Below are 8,280 nucleotides of genomic sequence, written 5' to 3' on the forward strand. Positions count from 1 at the left end.
GGCTTTCTACATTCTTCACATTGCAAATCCATCAACAAAAGGAAGAAGATCCGAAGGGAATGAGTGGGGTTTTTTTGTTGTTGTTGTTGTTGTTTTTTCTGGTTTAGGGGATGGAGGGAGAATTTCTTCACATAAACAAGAAGGTTAGAATTGGAAGTCTGCTAAAAAAAATGCTAGAGCTGACCACAGGGTTGTAAATCCACTGACTGGAAGGAGGAAAAGAGAAACATTGCAAGCGACTGAAGTGTGTGGTGTGGCTGCAATGTTTGTGGGTTAGATGAGAAACAAGCGCTGAGTGAAACAGAGAAGGGGGGTGGCTGGTGTGATTTGTTTGGTGTTCAGAGCCAATAGAAATCCCAGACTGTGATAATATCCCCATGCAGCGCCGAGAGGATTCAGAGCTAAGTCTCCGGGCTCCTTTCACCTCTGCAGGAGCAGCCAGCCTGGGACCGCGCGGCGCGGGGCGCGCTCTCGCCTCTCCTGCACCCTCGGCCGGCGCGCTTCTCTTATGGGCGTCTGCTGCAGGCCGGCGGCGGTGGAACTGAAGGCGGCGGCGGGAGACCAAACTTAGACCCCGCTGCGCGCTAGAGAACTCAGAGAAGGCAGAGGGAGAGGGAGAGAGAGAGAGAGAGAAGGGACCCGAGGAGGAGGCTTCCGTCACGTCATTGCAGGTACGCAGCTTGTCACGACTAACGTGACACAGACAAGGTTTCTGATTTCTACCTTCACTAGGCACTTGGAATGAATTGACGTGGTTTGTTCCGTGGCCGGTCAGGACGGAAAGCCCCGAGTGAAGGTCTCGCCGGTTTCACTCCGGGTAATTCAAGCTGTTGGCGTGTGTTTTGGGGCCACAAGGTTTATTCACCTATTGAATTATGCAGGGGTGTAAAATAAGGACCTTCAAACTTGACCGTGATCGCTCTTTCTTTCTCTTTTAAATAACATCCATACCAATATGTTGTCATACCGCCAATAAATACCTCTTGGTGACTGCCATTCTAATTATGCCTATAGCGAGGCAAACACCACCCGATTGTTAGAAAGCGGGCTGTGAACCTCTCCCACCTACCTATCAGGTTAATATCCACCCTACAGGAATAAGAACCACAGCGGACTTCGGCAGAGTTCTGATTTTTAAAAAACATATGGCCAAGGTGCACTCGCCTCATGAGTGAAATATCACTACTATCACTGTCCTGTGGTTGAAGAAGAGAGAAGGGAGGTAGATATTTTTTAATGTGATTGTCAGTGATCCTGTGTACCTGACTTATTTCTACGTTGTCTTACGAGTTGAAAAATGCATTTGTATTCTGCACGCCAGGAAGGATCAGTTCCAGGATCTCATGTATTACTACATTAAAAAGTCATGAATTGGAACTATCTAGTAGATGTGATAGTTGTAAGAAAATATTGATGTTTGATTTTATTTTATTTGATCCTAAAACTCATAGACTTCTATTTCTTTTTCTTTTTTTTTTTTATTTTGAGGTGTGGGTTTTGTTTAAAAAAAATCTATTTCCTAAGATCTTATCACGTTTGGTTTGAAATTTTAAAGATGGTTATATAACTCCCCCCTCCCCCGCCCCGTTGATTACTTGTGATTAAATTAGCATTGCTTAATGAGTTCAGTTTTTCCTGGGAAAAGCCAGAGGGGACCGCATGAAGTCTCAGTTAAAAAATCGGTCTTGCTTTGCAGTCTTCAAGGGCTGGCTGGTATTCATGTGGCTTTGAATCCCTATGAAGAACGCTTTTTCTGCAGTGGAACAGATTGGATCTCCAGTACAGCCAGAGAATGGCTCTGCAGCAGGTGCAGGGGCAATCAAATACCTTACCTTCCGTCTAAGTAACACTCTTCCCGGTGGCGTCTTAGTCGATCACATCCAAACCATTCACTGATAATTTGCAATCGACTCACCATTCAGCAGTGCTTAGTTTTCAAGGTAGCTCTTGTCCCAAGACATGTGCCCGACCAAGGAAGATAAGGAAGTTATAAGAAAGGTATTTGTGTTGTGTATCACAGTGGAGAATTTATGTCGACCTTTTTTGTTTGTTTGTTTTTTATTTCTTATCAGATGAACGTGTTCTTTCTGTCATTAAAGGAAATGCATGCTTAGCTCTCCCATGGAGTCAGGAAAACTTCATAGTTTTTGCCCATTGACTGATCTGAATGATTTTATAGAGTGTTTTTTGAAATCCTGTCAAAGTATAGACATGGCAAGTGAATACTATGTTTAGGAGAAGGCATTTGATTTTATAGATGAATACTTTTTTCCTTTTACATCAGAAAGAAACTAAATAATTTAGCTGTTCAAATAAATATAAGTTAATCGACCCAACTACATTCTATCAGTAAAGGGTTGTTTTGTATGATTGTGAGTATTTGTCAATCTTTTATAAATAGAATAGATGCAATAGGTTGGGATCTATTTCCCTCTTACCTTTCTAACTCTAAAGCAATGTTGGGCGTGTTGGTAGCAACTTTATGAGTGTGAGACTGATTATATTCACTTTGTATAGACTAGGAGACACTGAAGGTTTTTCAAAGATAAATATAAACAATGCTGTGATTATTCATTGTTTTGTGCTATCATTCTTCATTGAGAGAGGTAATCAACAGTTCATTCTCCATGAATCTTACTAGAGCCAGCCAGAGCTTTACATACCCTCGAGTTATAAGTTTGGTAAAGTTTAAACAAGGTACATGTCTTTAAATCTCTTTAAAGTAAACACCCCTTTTTCTAATGCAAAGGAATGGTATTAGACTCTCAGTTCTTATTGGTATGGAGAGGATTGGCCTGTCTGGGTCAAGGGCAGACGCTGAGAGCCTGCAGAGGCGCAGGCATACGACAGATTAGTTCAGTCACCGTTGTGCTTCAGTGTTCCTACAGCAAATTGCCCCTGTGCGATGTGCCAGGTTGCAGGCGTGTTCTCAGTATCAGGGCTAGTGTTCAACTATCTAGGGAAAAAAAAGAATTCTTTCAACCAGGGAAAACATGCCCGGCATTGGGCTTAAATGGGTCACGTAAAGCACCCACAAGAAAGGCACTGTTTTGAAGGACAAGGTGTTCAGTGAAAAATTAGACCTATGGTGCGTCCACTTCTTGGATTAGCTGCTTCTTGGTAGTTCTTTTGTTTCTAATAATATTCAGTATAATAGATCTAATCATGTCTAGAATTAATTCTGATCACACGTCAGGCTAAAATGTGGTCCTCAGACTCAACACTGACCAATGACTTCAGCAGATTTCCTATCACCACCACTTCTACTTGGAAATATGTCTTTAAGTGGCCAGCGCATTGACGGGACGCAGACGGTGTTGGGGCACTGATTTGCAGAACAGAGTCCCAGAGCCACATGGGTGTTAAGAGGTTGGAAAGTGAGCGGGTGGAAGCCACAAGGGTATAAAGTGAGATGACATAAAGATTGACATGCTTCAGTATAAATCCTGGAGCCAAAGGAAAATGAAAATGAATGTATTTCCTCCAATTAGCTTCCGATATACATTTTTGATTAGCTTCAAGTATACATTTTTGATGAGACATCCTGAATATTTTAAATAAACTCTCTTGTGTTCTTAGGTATATCCCACACAGGTGTGGGATTCAAATAAATGCATTTGATGTACTGTAACACTCCTGTCCGTACAGGCCAGGAGAGGGCAGCATGCAAACTCTGCAAAAGTGATTTGCTACCTCCTCTTGACCATGAGGAAGACTCCAGTCTCCAAATGGCTAAAAAATGTCCCTCCAACTTGAAGTACCCTCTTCCCTTTGGAGTACCAACTCTAGAATCTTAGTGAAGGCACACCATCCAGAAAGGTTTGTTTCTATTTTGGCCTCCAAAATTGGTGCTACCTGGCAAAATCAGAAAAGTAGCAGCGTACTTCACAGTGAGCTCAATGTCCCTTTCTTTTAGTTAGCTTTCCCCTTTGATCCTATTCAAGCAGTCTTGATCTTGAATCTGTTAGGAGATGGGTGAGAGAAAGGGAAAGAGAATGCAGGGAAAAGAGGACAAGAAAGAATAGGGTTTCTCAAGTTGGTTCTCCAGGGGAAATGTTTATGAGCTGCTTTCTCAGTAGACCCAGCCTTTGTTTTAAGCATATCTCAAATACAAGTTCAGAGCCACAAGGATCCATTTTGTCCACTGACAATCAGAATCCTAGCAAATTTGGTTTCAAAACAAAAGAACTGGAATAGCTTCTCTTGGTTGTACCCAGAATCTAAAAGACATATGCTGACTGGGCGCGGTGGCTCACGCCTCTAATCCCAGCACTTTGGGAGGCCAAGGTGGGCAGATCACCTGAGGTCAGGAGTTCAAGACCAGCCTGGCCGACATGGTGAAACGCCATCTCTATAAAACTACAAAAATTAGCCGGGCATGAGGGCAAGTGCCTATAATCCCAGCTACTCAGGAGGCTGAGGCAGGAGAATCGCTTGAACCCAAGAGGCAGAGGTTGCAGTGAGCTAAGATCGTGCCATTGCACTCCAGCCTGGGCGACAGAGCAAGACTCCATCTCAAAAAATAAAAAAATAAAAATAAAAATAAAACAAATAAAAGACATAGGCTAAAAAATAAGAATTATGTATCCATCTCTTAGAGGTTCAAAAACGATTAAAACTAGTCAATCATAAACCTAGCCTAACTTTTTTTTTTTGGAGACAGGGTCTCACTTTGTGCTCCAGGCTGGAGTGCAGTGGCACTATCTCAGCTCGTTGCAGTCTTGACCTCCTGGGCTCAAGGGATCCTCCGACCTCAACTTCTCCAGTAGCTGTGACCACATGCTCATGCCACCATGCCTGGCTAATGTTTGTATTTTTTGTAGAGACAGGGTTTCACCACATTGCCCAGGCTGGTCTCAAACTCTTGGTCTCAAATCTACCTGCCTTGGCCTCCCAAAGTGCTGGGATTATTACAGGTGTGAGCCACCATGCCCAGCAAGTTAAAACTTTTTAAAGCTCGTGGCTAATCGGCTATATCCTTGTGCAGTTGCTACCATCAGAGATGAGTCATCTTCTAGGGACAAACTATAATTGCACATAGAAGAGAGAAATAGTCACTCTTAAAGTGGGTGTCCTGTGACTGGCGGTGATGACTTCCAAATGGTTCATCACCATTTTGCTAGGCCGGAGATGTTAGTTTCAGGAGCAACCTTGTCTCTTTACTGTCTTTAGTTCAGCTGCTGCACAACTCACTACTACATATGAGGGACCTAGGAGGAAGCTCAGAGAGGGGCTTTTTAAACATCTGAGAGGGCCAGAGTAAAAGCATTCTGGAGGAAAACGCTGTGGCTACTCCTGAGAGAGCGGAAGGCAAGAGAGATGTTGGGCTGGGGATGGATGCATTGGGGCAAGGATGTAAAGACATCTGTGTGGGGAAAGAGTGATTCTGCTGCTTGGGTGCGGAGGATTCCAGGAGGCTCAAGAGGCTGTGCCCATCGAGGGCTCAGCAGCTCATGTGCATGTATGAGGACTTGAAAGCTCGGATCTCCACTTCTTTCCCATGCCACCATACTCTGCTGGAAGGTGTGGTGGCCTTGAATCAAAGCAAAGGTTTTTTCAAGGACAAAGGCAAGATTCTTGGCATCTGGGAGGAGCAGGGAGGTCACTGTTTGTCTCCTCTGTTTTCAGCCAGATTAGCCTCTGCTGCACTTCCATGTGCTGCCTAGAAGTACGTCGTGCTCTGATGCAAGGAAAGCATGGGTGCGTGTGAGAGGTTCACCCAGGGTCTCCATGGAATCAAACACAATGCCATAATAGTAGGGTATTAACAAATGAGGGGGAAAAATAAGCCATAGAGGCCAGGGTGGGGAGGAATTGTAAAATTTATCACCCAAAGTCTAAGACCAAGTTTCTGCTGCTATTTTGCAGATTTTAATGTAGCACATCCCGATTATTTTTAGTCAGAAAAACCCCAAGCTCCATCTCTCTTTTGCAGATTACTTTCCAATTGAAAAAAAAATCTAATAACTCAAGGAGAAATCTCTTTGAAGGTGCTTACCTGATTGAGAGATATAATAGAATGAGTGGGACTCTAGCAGATACCACAACCCTCATTAAAAGGCATACTAGAAGGGTACGTTTCACTAAGAAACCGTGTCTGCATTGTGAAGGCAAGAGATTTGGAAACAAAAGAAATACATGACTTGTAGAAAAGTCCTCTTAAAGGACAGTTTTTGAAGGACAGGAGGCCAAGAACACAAATATTCCCAGACACCACTTTCATGTTATGGATGAGGAGCCATTCCAAGCTAAAATTCTTCTGTCCTGTAATTTATGTAAACAATGAGAGAGGGGGAAAAAAGAGAACGCTGAGCAGGGGAACACTTGACCAGCTCCTATGAAATGCTAAGTTGACTTTGTCTAGTACAAACACTGTCTGCATTAAAAATATTATTCAACCTGGCTCTACAACTGTGACTCTAAAGGCTGAGAGGAAGCTAATCTTATCATCTATGGAAAACTAACCACCTCTCTCTGCTTTCATGCAATTATAACACGAAGCCTGGATAATGCATTATATTTTCTAATTATAGTAGCTGTGTTTTGGGAAAGTTGATAGATGTGTGACATTGTACATACAGTTAATAAAAATCCAGCAGCTCTGTCATGAGATTTTCCTACCTTTACTAGGAATCTAAATCTCATCAGCATTTCAAACAATCTTTAATTTTCCCTTATCAATAATTTTTAAAAATTGAGATTGTTCTAACATTTGTTGAATGCATACCATGTGCCAGATTAGAGTAGACACATCCCACAGATTATTTAATTCAGTCTTCACCACAGTCTCGGGAGTTTATCTTCTGCAAGTTTTACCGATTAAGAGAATTTCTCATAACCATAACATCTGATAGCTGAGAACATATCCCTTCAGTCAGTCAGTCCTACAGGCATGCATTCAACAGATATCTATTGGTGCATTCAACAGATATCTATTGAGTCCCTTTGTATAATTAGAAGAGAATAACAATCATCAATTGTATAGTTGCTTTTACTAGTATAGTCCTTTACATTATATTTTCACAAACATTCTTGCATTTAATTCATGTATTTCACATACATTCTTGTGTTTATTTCACACATTCTTGCATTTAATTCCTGCCAGTCATTCACATATGCAAAAACAATAACAGCAAACATCATCTATAGCACTAGCCCATCACTAAATGATCGAATTTACATATATGATTTCATTCATGATGGAATATTGATTGATTTAGTTTCAGATCCATGGGAGTGGATTTGATCAGATGTTTATCGTCCATCTAATAGATGATAAACAGATGGAAAATATTCACCCTCAGACCCCCTACTTGAGAGCAAAATAGATCAGTGTAAACTTTAACTTCTCTGCTAAGAGTGTGCTCGGTGACTGGGGCAGCATCCCCTGGCTGCAGAGACCACCTTTCCTTGTTCCTTATGAAAACTTGGAGCAATACAGAAATATATATCTTCAAACATATGTATTTAAGACTTCAGCTTGACCAATGGTATGGAAAATACACTTACGATGCCATTTCTATGAACTCAGAGAATGTAAACTTTGAAAGAAACAGGCAAAAAGCATCACTTTGTTTTAGAGGGTCAAATAGTACTAAGACTTTTTTTCACCTAGGAGAGAGTTATCTGGTACTTTGAAAAAAAAATATTAACCTAAGAACCTCAGGAGACCTGGGTTTGCACCTGTTTCCATTTTTCACATCCTTGGGGAAAGTCTACACCGTCTCTTGAGTTCACTCTTTACATTGAGAAGGCGGAAGTGGCTCTTCGGGCTTCATTCCAGCTGTAAACGTCAATTCTACATGCTTCCCTCTGAGAAATGGCTGACAGTTGTTAGTTAAAGAATGACTATTTGCTAAGCATTTTATAGGTATCATCTAATCTTTACAAAAATCTTAGCTAATAGTGTTATCATCCTCATTTACAGATGACATTACTAAGACTTAGAGCTTTCAAAAAGTGACACAATCAAGCATGCTGTAGAACCGTTTCAATCTGGCCGAGCACAGTGGCTCACGCCTGTAATCCCAGCACTTTGGGAGGCTGAGTTGGGTGGATCACTTGAAGTCAGGAGTTCAAGACCAGCCTGGCCAACATGGTGAAATCCTGTCTCTACTAAAAATACAAAATTAGCTAGGCGTGGTGGCACATGCCTGTAATCCCAGCTACTTGGGCGCCTGTGGCAGGAGAATTGCTTGAACCTGGGAGGTGGAGGTTGCAGTGAGCCGAGATCGCACCATTGCACTCCAGCCTGGGCAACAAGAGCGAAACTCCATCTCA

At 42.1% G+C, this 8,280-nt stretch overlaps 1 protein-coding gene across 1 annotated transcript in view; it reads left to right on the plus strand.

Annotated features, from left to right (window-relative positions):
• Nucleotides 1–228: 228 nt before the first annotated feature.
• GREM2 (gremlin 2, DAN family BMP antagonist) overlaps nt 229–8,280 on the plus strand; it is a 149,447-nt gene continuing 141,395 nt past the window's right edge. Inside the window, exon 1 of the mRNA XM_011995025.1 lies at nt 229–671. The gene's annotated coding sequence lies outside the window, so the exon portion shown is untranslated. The remainder of the gene's footprint in view (nt 672–8,280) is intronic.

Source organism: Mandrillus leucophaeus, unplaced genomic scaffold (genome assembly GCF_000951045.1).
Source record: "Mandrillus leucophaeus isolate KB7577 unplaced genomic scaffold, Mleu.le_1.0 Scaffold466, whole genome shotgun sequence".
NCBI classification, from domain to species: Eukaryota; Metazoa; Chordata; class Mammalia; order Primates; family Cercopithecidae; genus Mandrillus; species Mandrillus leucophaeus.